Source organism: Atractosteus spatula, assembly GCF_055471065.1.
Source record: "Atractosteus spatula isolate fAtrSpa1 chromosome 16 unlocalized genomic scaffold, fAtrSpa1.hap1 SUPER_16_unloc_1, whole genome shotgun sequence".
Lineage (NCBI taxonomy): Eukaryota > Metazoa > Chordata > Actinopteri > Semionotiformes > Lepisosteidae > Atractosteus > Atractosteus spatula.
Genome location: NW_028296631.1, coordinates 2,664,815 through 2,679,979, shown reverse-complemented (window position 1 = coordinate 2,679,979; position 15,165 = coordinate 2,664,815). Strand labels below are relative to the sequence as shown.

Sequence of the window (15,165 nt, the reverse complement as noted above, 5' to 3'; positions counted from 1 at the left end):
TCACAGGACAGACAGACACAAACACACACACGCCAGGGCCAGTTTTCCCATAAACCAATTAACTTACCAGTATGTTTTGGAGTGCGAGAGGGAGTCATATCACACATATGGAGAAAAACCATCTAACCCAGAGAGAACATGTAAACCCCTCACACACAGGATGGCAGGAATTGAACCTAGGACCCCAGTGCTGTGTTGTAACAGAAGAAATAAGGTTCTTGATCCTGAGATGAAGTAAAACAGATGAGTTTATTGCATGCAAGGAACAATAAAGCCGAAGTCTTGTTTCCCGCAAGAAACAACAAAACCAAAGTATTGTTCAACGTACTGTTACAAACTTTTGGGTTATATAGTGTTTTCTTCTCCGTTTCTGACGTCACTCGGTCTGATGGTAAAGTGGGGGGTTCATGGTATTTGGCCAGTTTACGATGTTCTGGGCAAATGGTCAGTTTAACATTACACCCAGGGGGGTTCCTAGCTTGCATCTGCAATCCTTATCAGTTAACCCCCTTTCCTGCCATAAACCCCAGCTTGTGACTTAGAAGTCTAAACCCCCTACAGAAAGGATTAAATTCAAACCCCCGTCTTCACATCTTTCTTCATTCCCCCCTTATAAAATATGGCATACGTCAGTGTAGCCTATTTTTATACATACAATGTCAGGGCAGATCTTTCCTTTCTTGGCGAACAGGTATGTATTGCCATGTCATTGTACGTTCCACGGTTATAGCAAGATGTGATACATGTTTTTGTGAATGTGATGATTACAATTATACATATAAACAATACTACTCCTACAGATACACACTATAAAAAGGTTCCACCCCAGGCCCCAAACACAGACTTTACCCAAGACCCAATTCCCCAATTTTCAGTATAATAGTCCTGATATTTCTGTCCCTCATTGTAAATGTGTTGGGCCAGATCTGAGACGTGCTCAGAATTATCAGGAATATATGTGCAGCATTCAGTGTCAATTACTGCACAAGTTCCTCCTTGGGCCGCCAGTACATAATCTAAAGCTAGTCGGTTCTGCATGGCCACTGTTCTGAGGGCTACCATCTCATCATTAACAGCCTTCAGACTAGATGAGGTAGAATTTGCTAATTCTTCTAAAGTCGAGGCCATTTGAATTAACTCTCGACTCAGAAAGTTCATGCCGGCTTGTGGAAATATTATACCTAAATAATATTCCCAATCAGCCAATTTTCTTTGTGGTCTGTGGTTAGGTCCGAAGGGGCTGTGGATTTGAACACGGATATGAGGAACCACATATCCTAAATAACATGAGCCAGACCACTGGGCTGGCAACCATGGGTAGGCTCATTTTCCACAAATGAAAGATGTTCCGTTTGGCGCTCCCCATGCCTCTGAAAACAAGAAGCTTATACTGAATTGTGGGGTGTGCCGATCCCATCCTGGAATTTGGAAGGTAGAGGTGGATATATTTGCAGCGATGGTAAGGTTGCAACGACTCCATCCAACCAAGTGCAGACCAATTAGTGTGCTGAAAACATATGTTTCCCTCACATTCCTTATTGAGAGTCAGGTATGGTGGTGTATGGCTTCTGTTATATTTAGGAGCGTAAGAGCCTGTGAAACTCGTGGGCTCTAAGCCTCGCTCCTGTAGATATTGTAATGTTGTGCAGGTTAAAGTCGTGTTATGGCAACCCCCCATAGTTTGTCATATTAAAATCTCCTAAATTATCCCTCCAAATGATCATGCCTATGACTTCCTCGAGACGCCAAGGAATGGCTCCCATAGGAAGTCCTCCCTGTACATATTTGGGTAATGTGGCACACACCCAGCAGGCACTTTGGTTGGTTTTCTTAGCTGTCAGATAGGAGAGGCCTAAAAAGGAATTAATTCCATGTTCTCCTTTGTGGGAGAGATGATCATTAATTCCTGCGGAACATAGTCCTACAGCAACAATTATTCTTATAAACAGAAATGATTTCTTTCTGAGTCTGTAAATGGGGATGAGGCTCGTCGGCAGTGTGGCGCGTGGATCCAGCGATCTTTTCCTTCCACTCGAACCGCAGACTCGGTTGTCAACAGGATCTGGTAGGGTCCGTCCCACCTGGGCTGGAGAACCTGTGAAGGAAATTTCCTGATCCATACCCACTCTCCTGGGATGAGGTTGTGCCCTCCTTCAGGTGGTGGTCCCCACGCCTCCAGGACCTGCTCGCGGGCTCCTTGGGTGGCCTCTGTCAGCAACTTGCAATAATACAAAGGAATGGTTGATCCATCTGAGGAAACCCCAGTCTCAGCACCTGTAAGAGAACTTGTTTCAAATTATTAAAGGCGGCTTTTGCTGCGGGAACCAAGGCAATCTTGTCCTTGTACTGCACTCCCCCCTTAAGCAGATCTGTTAAGAGTTGTGCTCACCCTGTAAAAAACATTGCACCCAGGCCCTGTTAAAATTTCACAATGCTAGACACAAAAGGGCCTTATCATAACTGCTTCTATTAGACACTCTAAAGCTGAAGCAACTCAGACTTGTGGGTTTCCTCATCAGGGGAAGCACTCAGAATACCATCAACATACTGAGTGATCACAGCCAGTTGAAGCTACAGATGCAGCCATTCAAAATGCGCGGGCGATACCGCATTATTTTCCGGTACGCTGTACGCAGTCTACCGCAAGCTACCGGTAAATACCGCGAGTTACCGGTAAATACCGCTAGCAAAATAATAGTATCCGGAATTTCCGCAAGGTGGAGCTAATAAAGCTCAACCTCTCATGTTTGAGCTGTAGCCATCAAAGTCTTTAACGAAGATATTAATAATAGTATTAATAATAAATGACCTTGGACAAGCTGTAAACTCAAAGTATTGCCCTGGTCCACATTCTTTTTTTCATTGACCGTCTTTGTAAAAGTAACGCCACAGCATTTCGCAATCACGCATTTTTTTCCAATCATGCAAAGTACAGTGATTCACCATGCCTTTCACATGCTCATAAGAGATTGATTTAGGGACATAAACATATTACCGTATGCAAACTGTACTGTATACAGTATGTATATGTATATTTAATGTCTTAACTGTGCCCGTTTAAGTATTGAATATTCATATCTAATTTTACCACTGAAGGGAAATCTTAGTAGCTGAGCATAAAAACAATAGGAGCATACTGCAACGCGTGTGAAGGCCATAAACGATATTAATTTTGGAACATAAACATACAGTATATGGCTGGTCTCGGTACTTTAAAGAAAACATACACGAAACATGGTTTCATTATGACCAGAATCTTGAGATATTTTTAACTTGATTTACAGTATTTGAGAGGTATGTCTTAACACCGATACTACAGTGCTTAAGTACTACTCACGTATATGTTTCTAGGTTTATATTATGCATTTCATACGGTCAAATTACTTTTGAGCAACTAATAAGAAGCGCGAAACGGTATGCGTTTTACTTTCGTTTCGTGCTGGGACCCGTGGATTGATTAGAGATATCAAGTACATACAAGTCATTTTTTAAATGTTGTAGTTCGTCTTGAAAAAATGTTACGAGTACATCATCTATCAACAATTACACAGGTTCTGTTTCCATATTGCGGATTTTGGTTACGTAATATTATTTTCTAGATTTCACGTTGTGAATATATGATTTGGGCAAACAGAACCGCAAAGAAGTACATTATGGGTTGTTGTTTTTTTTTGCAGTTTTATCTAGAACAAGCGATGCTTAAACCTTTGTCTGATTCTTGTGAAACTATCCACACGACAGTTACAGTACCTAGGAGTTGACTTCAGTGATGTCACTGATGGGATGTTTCTAAAAATCCATCCTCTGTAAAACGTCTTCTCTAGTTGTCCTGCATATGTATTCGCTAATGAAGCTGTGTGTTCTGAGCCTGGATCTCTACATTTCTGTATGAACCACCTTAGAGGGCTAAAGACAGCTTGTGTTTAAATTGAGTGTAAGGCAATTTATGCTTCTAAAGTCATGGTCAGCATTTTTGTACTGTGCTGTAAACTTGTTCTGTGCCTAGTCACATTATTTTATAGCGTTTTCATAGCGTTATCAAATCTGGTGGCGCTGTGTTAGTTTCCTGACTCCCATGTCACATGGTCTGTGATTGTAACCTGTAATACCGGTTTAATTCGTCACAGCCAGCACTCCGGTTGTAAAGTAGAAGCAGGCGAGATTTCCAGCGAAAAACACCTCCCCCTTCTTCAGGTGTGAGGGTCTTCTGCTCAGAATGAAACGCTAAAATGTAATGTAGGCTCTGAATGGGTTCTGACTTGCTTTAACAAAATATGTTTACAAATCCTTTCACCTGGCATTTTCGTAGTTAGAAATTATGGAACGCTCTGTTAAAAGCAAGGGAGTTTTTATGTCCGTTGCAGTTCTTTTGCAACATGAATATAATTATATCGTTATTAATTTCTTGAGATACGCGATTCCATATTATATTCCCTTTTAATCAAATTCTAAAAGTATGCTTGTTGACTCCGGTATCGCGTTAGTTAAAGACTTCGATGCTTAAAATGTTTAGGAGAAATGGAATACTGGTGTGTATGTTTTCTTTAAAGTACCGAGACCAGCCATATACTGTATGTTTAAGTTCCAAAATTAATATCGTTTATGGACTTCACACGCGTTGCAGTATGCTCCTATTCTTTTTATGCTCAGGCACTAAGTAAAAGGAGATGCTTCATATTGCTTGACTAATTTTAAAAACTAAGTTAGAAATGCAGACGCTCCCTCGGTGCGCTGCTCTGGTGCGCCGGCTCTTACACAGTGCCTGTCTGCCGTAAGCGTTACAATATACATACCCAACACTGCTTGTACCCATCTGTCATGCAAATAAAACACCTTGAATTGAATTGAATTGAGGGGAGAGGGGGGAATACTAAAGCCAATACTGGCTCAATACCCTCGATGGGCTTTGACGTGCTAATGCGTTGGTTTAACAGTCCGGGTGTGGCAGGCTTCCAATGTCAACTCGACTCGATTGGAAGACAATGAACGTATTTTGTGATATTTAGAAATATAAATTTGTTTGGTGCGAGTGAGGTTTTATTTAATCTCTGACCAAGGGAAACGTTTCATTTTTTCAAAGAAATGTTTGTTAAAAAATAAAGTCATAGTTCTATGGGATTCAATCACAGACCATGTGACATGGGAGTCAGGAAACTACTGTAACACACAGCGCCACCGGATTTAATAACGCAATAAAAACGCTATAAAATAATGTGACTAGGCACAGAAAAAGTTTACAGCACAGTACAATAATAAATGCTGACCATGACTTTAGAAGCATAAATTACCTTACACTCAATTTAAACACAAGCTGTCTTTCTGTATGAACCTCTAAGCTGGTTCATACAGAAAATGTAGAAATGCATTAGCCTGATTATGATTAAAAAAACACATAATTAAACACGCGTTTGCGATTTAAATCAGAACACGATTTAAATCAATATAAATGTTTATATTGTAACGCATACTGTCCAGCCTCCATTTCTCTATAAAAATTTACTCTGTTGCACACACACACACAATAGAAGGAGGAACCGCTGTCAGAAGGGAAGATATGTTCAAAATATCGCAAATATCGTTCATGTTGCGATATTTTGAAATATAAAAGTCAATTTATTGTCCATAATATCGCTATTCTATTTTTTCGAAGAAATGTTTGTTAAAAGAAAAGTCCGGCACCAGCTGGATTCGATCACACAACCTCCCAGTTGCTAGTCACGCACCTAGACCAGTCGGCTAGAAGACAGCTCGCATGAACAGGCAGGCGAAAAAGCCCTACACAGCCCTGTCGCAGCACACGAATACCGTTATTAAATTCTTTAGATACGCGATTCCATATTATATTCCCTTTTAATCAAATTCTAAAAGTATGCTTGTTGACTCCGGTATCATGTTAGTTAAAGACTTCAAAGCTTAAAATGTTTAGGGAGAAATGGAATACTGGTGTGTATTTTTTTCTTTAAAGTACCAAGACCAGCTACAGTATATACTGTATGTTTATGTTCCAAAATTAATATCGTTTATGGCCTTCACACGCGTTACAGTATGCTCCTATTCTTTTTATGCTCAGCTACTAAGATTTCCCTTCAGTGGTAAAATTCAATATCTACAACGGGCACAGCAAAGACGTTTTTACTGTAAGTCTTTCTACGACAGACCAACGGACCACGAGTGCCCCTGTCGGTCAACCAATCACGTACTGCGGTGCCACGCGTCATCTTGCGTCATACTGAGCGACGTCACCTGCGGTACGTGTCTGTGACGCGCACTTTGAATGGCTGCATCTGTACGTGATACCCTGTTCTGCATAGTCATTCTTTGTAATGCATAATATTCCAACCCAATAGATCTGGAATAAAACCACCCATTAAAATCTGGTACTCGGCAAGTAAAACTTGCTGTCCCAATACTCCTGTGGCCTCCTGCCATCTTCCCCTATACATTGCTCTATAGTACACTGTTGAACAGAGGAGTGAAACAAGCAGGACAGTAGTGCTCCAGTATCCCCTAACAGAGAAACCAACACTCCATTAACAGTACATTTTTATCCACTGGACTGGGACAGACTTAGGGAGGCTACAAGGGATTTACAGGATCTAATCGTTAGGTAAACAGATTTTCTCACAAGACGTTATTCTCCCCAGTCTCGATTCTAAACCTACAGCGTTTCAGCATGTCTGGTTTCGAGACATTCGAATAAAACCAAATTGTTTCCACTATTGCAACTAATTGTATAAATTACAATTTATAATAATTTATAATAATACAAAAACTGTTTAACTACTTTTACGTCCACCTGTACTGTACTTATACGTTTCAGACGCTCTTATATTTTCCAATCTCCTTAAGTTGATTTTCGTCAAGTCTCTTTAGTTACGTCTCTAGCCAGTCCCGCTGGCTAAACACACTCACACCGTCATTTAGTATACCAAAACTCACAGTTACACACATACATGCCGGCACACAAATTCATAAAACACACATACACATCGAGAATATATTTTTCTCTTCGTAATACAATGTGCTGTATTCTTGTTTTACTTCTACATGAATCCTTTTAATTCCTGAAGCGCACTCCAGGTTCGCTGCATTTCTAATTTCCGGTGCGGTACTTTAGCCCACCGGTCAATATCTTACGGTTTTGGATTTGATCGTATGGGGGAAATCAGGGAAGGTAGGTGCGATTGCAGACCCCCTCGACGGGGTGCGAGACAGTGTTAGAGTGGCGCTGTCATCAACGGCGCCAGCCCCTGCTACATCAAGTCCTTTCCCACTTCGAGTGAGAGTACAGATCTGCGGGCGCCCTCCCTCTAACAGGGGAGACCCTGATCCGTCTTTATCACACTCATACCAAGTGTTATCCCAATCAGACCCCCCTTCTCCATATGGCCACTGAGGGAATTGATCCCAATTATTTTCGTTTCCTGCCTGTTTGTTCCCCTGTGGGAGAGCAGGATATAACTTAGTCGCTGGCTGCAGCACATTAACCAGTGCAGCGTGACCAGAAGTTAATTCCTTCTTTAGTTTCTCATTCTCCTGTACTGCCTCTTTTAGCTTTTTTTTTCTATACTCTTTCGTAGCGAGTAAAGTATATTTTCTTCCGGGTTTTTATTTTCCCCGTAAACACACTTTTAAGTCACATCCCAATTTCTTTCTTTTTCGTCATGTATCTGCCACTACTGGTGCCGGCCGTGCACCAGGGTGGGAGCTACATGCTTGTGCTTTTGCCAATCAATACTCATATGCTTTCTTTACAGGCGTCTTCGCCCCAAATTCCCTCTGACAAACTCAGCTTTTTCCATATTTTTCTCCTTCTTTTCCATCAACTTACACTTTTCCGATATTTAAACGGACCCTTCCACCACTTTCTCAAACCATCAGTTAGCGCACATGTTCGGTCTCTTTAAGATTTACTTTAAGTCGTGTGTGAGGTAACAGCTCATTCAGTAGGGGGATGCTTTCACTTGAAAAACCTGTGCATTCCTGCACTCATTCAGCCAAGGGCGTCTGTTACCTCCGGATCTAAATACCTCTCAGAGACTTTAGAGAGGATTTACACCGCACTGTTCACAGGTAAGAAACGAGACCTCGAAAACCCCCTTTCTTGATCAGTAATTCACCATCCCCAGAACGCCAGCATCGCTGCTTTTGCCCCGGGGTGGACTTACGCACTGAGCTCAATCAGGGCGATTCTCGGGTCTCAACGTCCTTTAAATCCTGCTACTTAATGCTTTGCTCTTCTATTATGAGGTGTGTTTATGTTAGTGTCGTGCGTGTGTATATGTATTTCACAAACAAGGAAAACACCAAAAACATACATGCATATATCTCTTCTACTCCTGTTTCCTTTAAAACAAAAAAACCCACGCCACGCCAGAAACCACGCCACTCCAATCTGTGCACGATCAAGGCGTAGCTAATCTCAGGACCCCGGGCGTAATTAAAGCCCACACCAATCCTGGATTATACGTGCATTTAATGCACCACTCAGCTCCAGAACCCCGGGCGCAATTAAGGCCCACACCGATCCCGAGCCACAGAACTCCGGGTGCAATTAAGACCCACACCAGTCCTGAACTACGTGCATTTAATGCACCACTTGCTCTAGAACCCCGGGCGCAATTAAGGCCCACACCGATTCTGAGCCTCAGAACTCCGGGTGCAATTAAGACCCAAACCAGTTCTGACCTTCAGAACTCCGGGTGCAATTAAGACCCACACCAGTCCTGAACTTCACGGTAAGGGTCCAAAACCCGTTCAAAACTCCACGCGCAATTAAGGCATACACCAGCTTCGAACGCCTGTACACAATACCGCGGAACCCCTGCCAGACCAAATTCTGGGCTTACAGCAACCAACCCATTACATACACCGGTGCCTTCCCCGGGCCAGAGGAATTCAGAAACTCACGTTTACTCCGTCATCTCGGGCGATTCTCGCAGGGAGCAGAGATTTCCCAATCGGTCAGAGAGAGTCGGGACTTTTAAATAAAAGAGGAGTCCTTACCTCTTAGTTATGTGCGCGCTGACCATCTCTCCTGCCGATGGGAAGTTCTGCGCCTTCTGGAGCATCCGCCGACTACGCCAAATTTGTTGTAACAGAAGAAATAAGGTTCTTGATCCTGAGATGAAGTAAAACAGATGAGTTTATTGCATGCAAGGAACAATAAAGCCGAAGTCTTGTTTCCCGCAAGAAACAACAAAACCGAAGCATTCTTCAACGTACTGTTACAAACTTTTGGGTTATATAGTGTTTTCTTCTCCGTTTCTGACGTCACTCGGTCTGATGGTAAAGAGGGGGGTTCATGGTATTTGGCCAGTTTACGATGTTCTGGGCAAATGGTCAGTTTAACATTACACCCAGGGGGGTTCCTAGCTTGCATCTGCAATCCTTATCAGTTAACCCCCTTTCCTGCCATAAACCCCAGCTTGTGACTTAGAAGTCTAAACCCCCTACAGAAAGGATTAAATTCAAACCCCCGTCTTCACATCTTTCTTCAGCTGCAAGATAGCAATGCTAACCACTTCGCCACCATTATAAATGGATGGATATTGAAGTGGAAATCTAATAAGTAAATTGATTCTTAAAAATGTAGAGAGCTTTGAAAAAAATATATTGGTGCTTTTAGATAATATATTTCAAGGATGTAACTGCTGTGCTACAGTGCGTGCAGAATTTTAGAAAACAGTTCGTCAACAAAGTACACTGTTTAGGTTAGTTTAGAAGACAATGTACCAAAACAATATATGCTGTCTGGGTCATTAGAATTAGCTGAAAGTAACCGATAAGCTTTGAATAACAAATCTAGTTTTTCTTCTCTCGCTCTATGATGTAATCTGTTTTCTCTTAGAGAAAGGGGAAGTTTTAGAAGGGACCAAGTGCTGAACTTTTTTACAGCGCAACGTCTTATAAAAACCCTGTACTGCTTGTAACAAATTGAGTCTCTGGTTGCACTTTGCGAAGTGGCAGCAGGGCTCCCAATATTGCAATATTGAAATAAAGACCTTACTCAGGTGAGAACTCTCTTTTGTGGCTTCCTTGATAGTTATATTTCCATGACAATATCTTAGTTATCTTTCTAGTTCACAGGTTTGCATGCATGATTTAATTTTGAAAGCCACTGAGACATCAGGTACTACTGTTGTATTTATGAAAAAGAAACAAAACAAAAAACATACTAACAACTGTGCCATCCTACTCCTTAGTTAATACATTTTATTATTCATAAACAGTTAACATTGTTAGCAAAATATTTTGAATTATATTTAACCCTATTTTTTCTTTAGTTTTGTATTTAACTTATTATATGATAGTCAGACTTAATGTATATTTGAACAATGAAAATATATTTTTACAAGATGCGGGGGAAAGTGCAACATCTTATTACAGTGCTAAATTTAATATTATTGATTGCTAATAGTTTATGCTAACACCTAACTTTCTTAATTAGATGTATTTAAAACAGTGAACTAAGTGTAACATACTATTCAGAAATACAATCGAAAATAGTTTTGTGGTGTTTGTATGGATGAAACGTTTCTAAAATGTATAACGTAACAAAATTAAAGACGATTAAAATCTGTAATCTTTCCACTTGTAATGTCATTAGACAGAACAACACGTTTCTGGTTTGTTTTAATTAGTATTAGTTAGTAGTTAGTAGTTTTAATTTAATTAGTATTGCAATTCGCACTGATTCCCTTGCGAAGATATGGACTTAAGAATATTCGTGCCTGGTCAAAAAATGGCATTAAGCACTTAAAATTAATATGGTTAATAATAGTAAACTGTAACATGCTGTAACAAGATCGGTTAAACTGCGAAGAAAATGCTTTCAGAGAAAATGTTTCAGGTGTGAAGAACATAGATCTCCAATGCAATTTCAACCAAACCTGTTCCCACACACCCTGCCCCCACTACCATTAGAATATACACAAAGCACTGAAATCTTTCGAGCTAATGATCAGGTGACCCGAGAGAGAGCGAGAGAAACACCAAGGGGTGCGGAACCAGGGAACTATTTACATGGAAAACGGGCGATCTCCCCAGACTGTCCGCCCGTTTCACTGTTACCTGGATACCTCTTTATTTAGAACTCACTAACACTGATTTTTAGTTTAGAAGGATTCAAGTAGGGTTTTAGATGAAAGGCAGCGACCTTAATCAAGCCCAAATCATAATTGAACCCATTCAGAGCCTACATTACATTTTAGCGTTTCATTCTGAGCAGAAGACCCTCACACCTGAAGAAGGCTTGCGTTTTCTCTCTTCTCTTTTAAGCATGTGTACAATGTGTAATACAATTAGAATGTGTAATTACAATGCGAATCGTATGAGGGTGGGGGGGAGGTGTCTTTCGCTGGAAATCTCGCCTGCTTCTACTTTACGAGCACAACCCCCTCTCTGCCGGAGTGCTGGCTGTGACGAATTAAACCGGTTTCACAGGTTTCAATCACAGACCATGTGACATGGGAGTCAGGAAACTAACACACAGCGCCACCGGATTTGATAACACTATAAAAACGCTATAAAATAATGTGACTAGGCACAGAACAAGTTTACAGCACAGTACAATAATAAATGCTGACCATGACTTTAGAAGCATAAATTGGCTTACACTCAATTTAAACACAAGCTGTCTTTAGCCCTCTAAGCTGGTTCATACACAAATGTAGAGATCCAGGCTCAGAACACACAGCTTCATTAGCGAATACATATGCAGGACAACTAGAGAAGACGTTTTACAGAGGATGGATTTTTAGAAACATCCCATCAGTGACATCATTGAAGTCAACTCCTAGGTACTGTAACTGTCGTGTGGATAGTTTCACAAGAATCAGACAAAGGTTTAAGCATCGCTTGTTCTAGATAAAACTGCAAAAAAAACAACAACAACCCATAATGTACTTCTTTGCAGCTCTGTTTGCCCAAATCATATATTCACAACGTGAAATCTAGAAAATAATATTACGTAACCAAAATCCGCAATATGGAAACAGAACCTGTGTAATTGTTGATAGATGATGTACTCGTAACATTTTTTCAAGACGAACTACAACATTTAAAAAATGACTTGTATGTACTTGATATCTCTAATCAATCCACGGGTCCCAGCACAAAACGAAACTAAAACGCATACCGTTTCGCGCTTCTTATTAGTTGCTCAAAAGTAATTTGACCGTATGAAATGCATAATATAAACCTAGAAACATATACGTGAGCAGTACTTAAGCACTGTAGTATCGGTGTTAAGACATACCTCTCAAATACTGTAAATCAAGTTAAAAATATCTCAAGACCGATTCTGGTCATAATGAAACCATGTTTCGTGTATGTTTTCTTTAAAGTACCGAGACCAGCCATATACTGTATGTTTATGTTCCAAAATTAATATCGTTTATGGCTTCACACGCGTTGCAGTATGCTCCTATTCTTTTTATGCTCAGCTACTAAGATTTCCCTTCAGTGGTAAAATCAGATATGAATATTCAATACTTAAACGGGCACAGTTAAGACATTAAATATACATATACATACTGTATACAGTACAGTTTTCATACGGTAATATGTTTATGTTCCTAAATCAATCTCTTTTATGAGCATGTGAAAGGCATGGTGAATCGATTCTCAAAAATTACTGTACTTTGCATGATTGGAAACAAATGCGTGATTGCGAAATGCTGTGGTGTTACTTTTACAAAGACGGTCAATGAAAAAAAGAATGTTGACCAGGGCAATACTTTGAGTTTACACTTACAGCTTGTCCAAGGTCATTCATTATTAATACTATTAGTAATATCTTCGTTAAAGACTTTGATGGCCACAGCTCAAACATGAGAGGTTGAGCTTTATTAGCTCCACCTTGCGGAAATTCCGGATACTATTATTTTGCTTGTCGTATTATAGGAGAATTTACGGTAACTCGCGGTATTTACCGGTAGCTTGCGGTAGACTGCGTACAGCGTACCGCAAAATAATGCGGTATCGCCCGCGCATTTTGAATGGCTGCATCTGTAGGCTGCCAAAAGTCTCCGAAACCAAATTTTGATAGCAGAAAATTCTCACTCGTCCAGAAGTTCCCTTGGGACCCAACATCCAGCACAGAGTGGTAAAAAAGCGTCTTTTTTGTAGACCCTTGCAGCGTGCATTGGTGGTTCAGTGGTAGAATTCTCGCCTGCCACGCGGGAGGCCCGGGTTCGATTCCTGGCCAATGCAGTGGCTTTTGCAGCGAGCGGCTCCATCATTTGCATCCCCTTTCAACTCGCAACTGAAAACCCACTGAAGCTTAGAAGCTGTGAGCCAGGTCAGTACCCGGATGAGGATGACCTACAGGGAAAAGCAAAGCTTACAGCTGGAAACGGTGTTAATGGAGCCAGCGGTGGGACGCTCACCCTGAGGTCTGTGCGGGTCCCAATGCCCCAGTATAGTGACGGAGACGCTGTGTGGTAAAAAGGCGCTGTCTTTTGGATGAGATGTAAAACCGAGGTCATAGCTCTCTGTGGTCATTAAAAGTGACCACCAAAACCTTTGACAAAAGCTCTTGGTAATTGATGGTCTTCAATAATGCTTCTCCTTTAGGTACATTTGAAATCAGCTGAAAAATGCTGTGAAATGGGGGGGGCACTTCAGGCCAGTGTAGGATTTGAATTTGAATTTTTGAAGAACCATTAAACAGCACGAGAAAGCCCGTACACTGAATTGCAGGGCTTTCTATTCAAAGAAGGACAAAAGAAACTTCGCTGAATTCCATTTTTTGCAGCACAGAGAGGACAGTGGGAACAAGGCCTGTTAGCTCAGTTGGTTTGAGCGTGGTGCTAGTAACGCCAAAGTCGCTGGTTCGATCCCTGTTCGGGCCAGGCAGTCTCCTCCTCTCTTGCCAAAACCTGTTGCTTTCTTGCTGTGGTGAGATTGGTGGTAATGCAAAGACGCCACATACTACCGACAGACGAGAGTGTTGCGGGAGAAGAGAGAAGTGATGGAAGATTGAAGAGTGTCCTAGGTGGAGCCAAGATGAAGTGTCACAATTGCCTAGGGGAGGATTTCAAATGTTTAAGATGGTAAAAATAACCGGAAGTGATCCCCCAGTCCGGCGCAGTCTGACGTACTTCTGTCATATAAAGTAAAACTAGATGTCGAACTGGAGCCTCACCATTTGCATAAGTGAGGCTCCAGTTATACATCTAGTTTCACTTTAAATGACAAAACTGAAGAGACTTAAAAGAGCTGGAGAGGATTTCTTACAACTTTTGAGCCGGCACAGTTTTCGAAAACGTTTTCTTCACGCTGCACTATACAACACAGACAGCCAAGAGTCTCCAAAACAAAACGAATTGACAGATAGGAGAAAAGTCCCACTCGTCCTAAAGTTCCCAAAATCCAGCACTGAGCGTAAACAAAGTGTTCAAGTAGCGTGGGAATGCTACCCCTAATGCTAGCTGGAGTTTGAGCGTCTGGTTCAGAGTTTGCTCAAGAGTTTACCTTTCACAGATGCGCAAAGATGAATGTTGAGGGTGCACGCTTCAAGGCGCCTTACAGTGCAGGGAGTGATTAGAGACGATTCGTGACGTGTGCTCGTTCCCATATACCGTACGCCCCGGGTTGCAGTGCTAGGATGACGTCCAATACCGCTTCGGCACGTAACGGCATTATATTCAAGTGCAGGACATGAGGGTTTTATTTTGTTCGTTTTGTTCTGCTCTGCTTTGCTTTGTTTTGCTTTCCATGGCGTTTGTAAGAGCGTCAATAAAAAGGCGATTCCTGCGTCTAACACGAATGTAAGAGCTATTTCAAGAGCGGCTTCTAAAATGCTTGTAGACATTTGTCTGTTGTTGATTGTTTTTTTGTGTCTAACAAAGTGCCATTTTCCTGTCCGGACGGGGAGACTTTATCATTCCCACATGAAGCAACCCTTAAGTCCTCTGAGGTGTGTCTGTCTGCAAGGCTTGTATTTTGGAAAGGTTTTTTTTTTAATGGAGAAAGACTTTGAAAAAGGTTTCCGCCGGCGCCTCGCGATCCATGTGAGATTGTAGCAAGAACGCAGCAATGGCGGCACTCGCTGTAGTCGTGTCCGAGTGGTTAAGGCAATGGACTAGAAATCCATTGGGGTCTCCCCGCGTAAATTCGAATCCTGCCGACTACGGTGTCCTCCTCACGTCGTTGTGTGCC

The 15,165-nt window shown here is 41.5% G+C and overlaps 1 non-coding gene across 1 annotated transcript; it reads left to right on the top strand.

Annotated features, from left to right (window-relative positions):
- The first annotated feature begins 13,144 nt into the window (after positions 1–13,144).
- Positions 13,145–13,215, top strand: trnag-gcc (transfer RNA glycine (anticodon GCC)). Its single transcript has one exon. It is a non-coding gene; the product is annotated as a tRNA-Gly (tRNA).
- Positions 13,216–15,165: the final 1,950 nt, after the last annotated feature.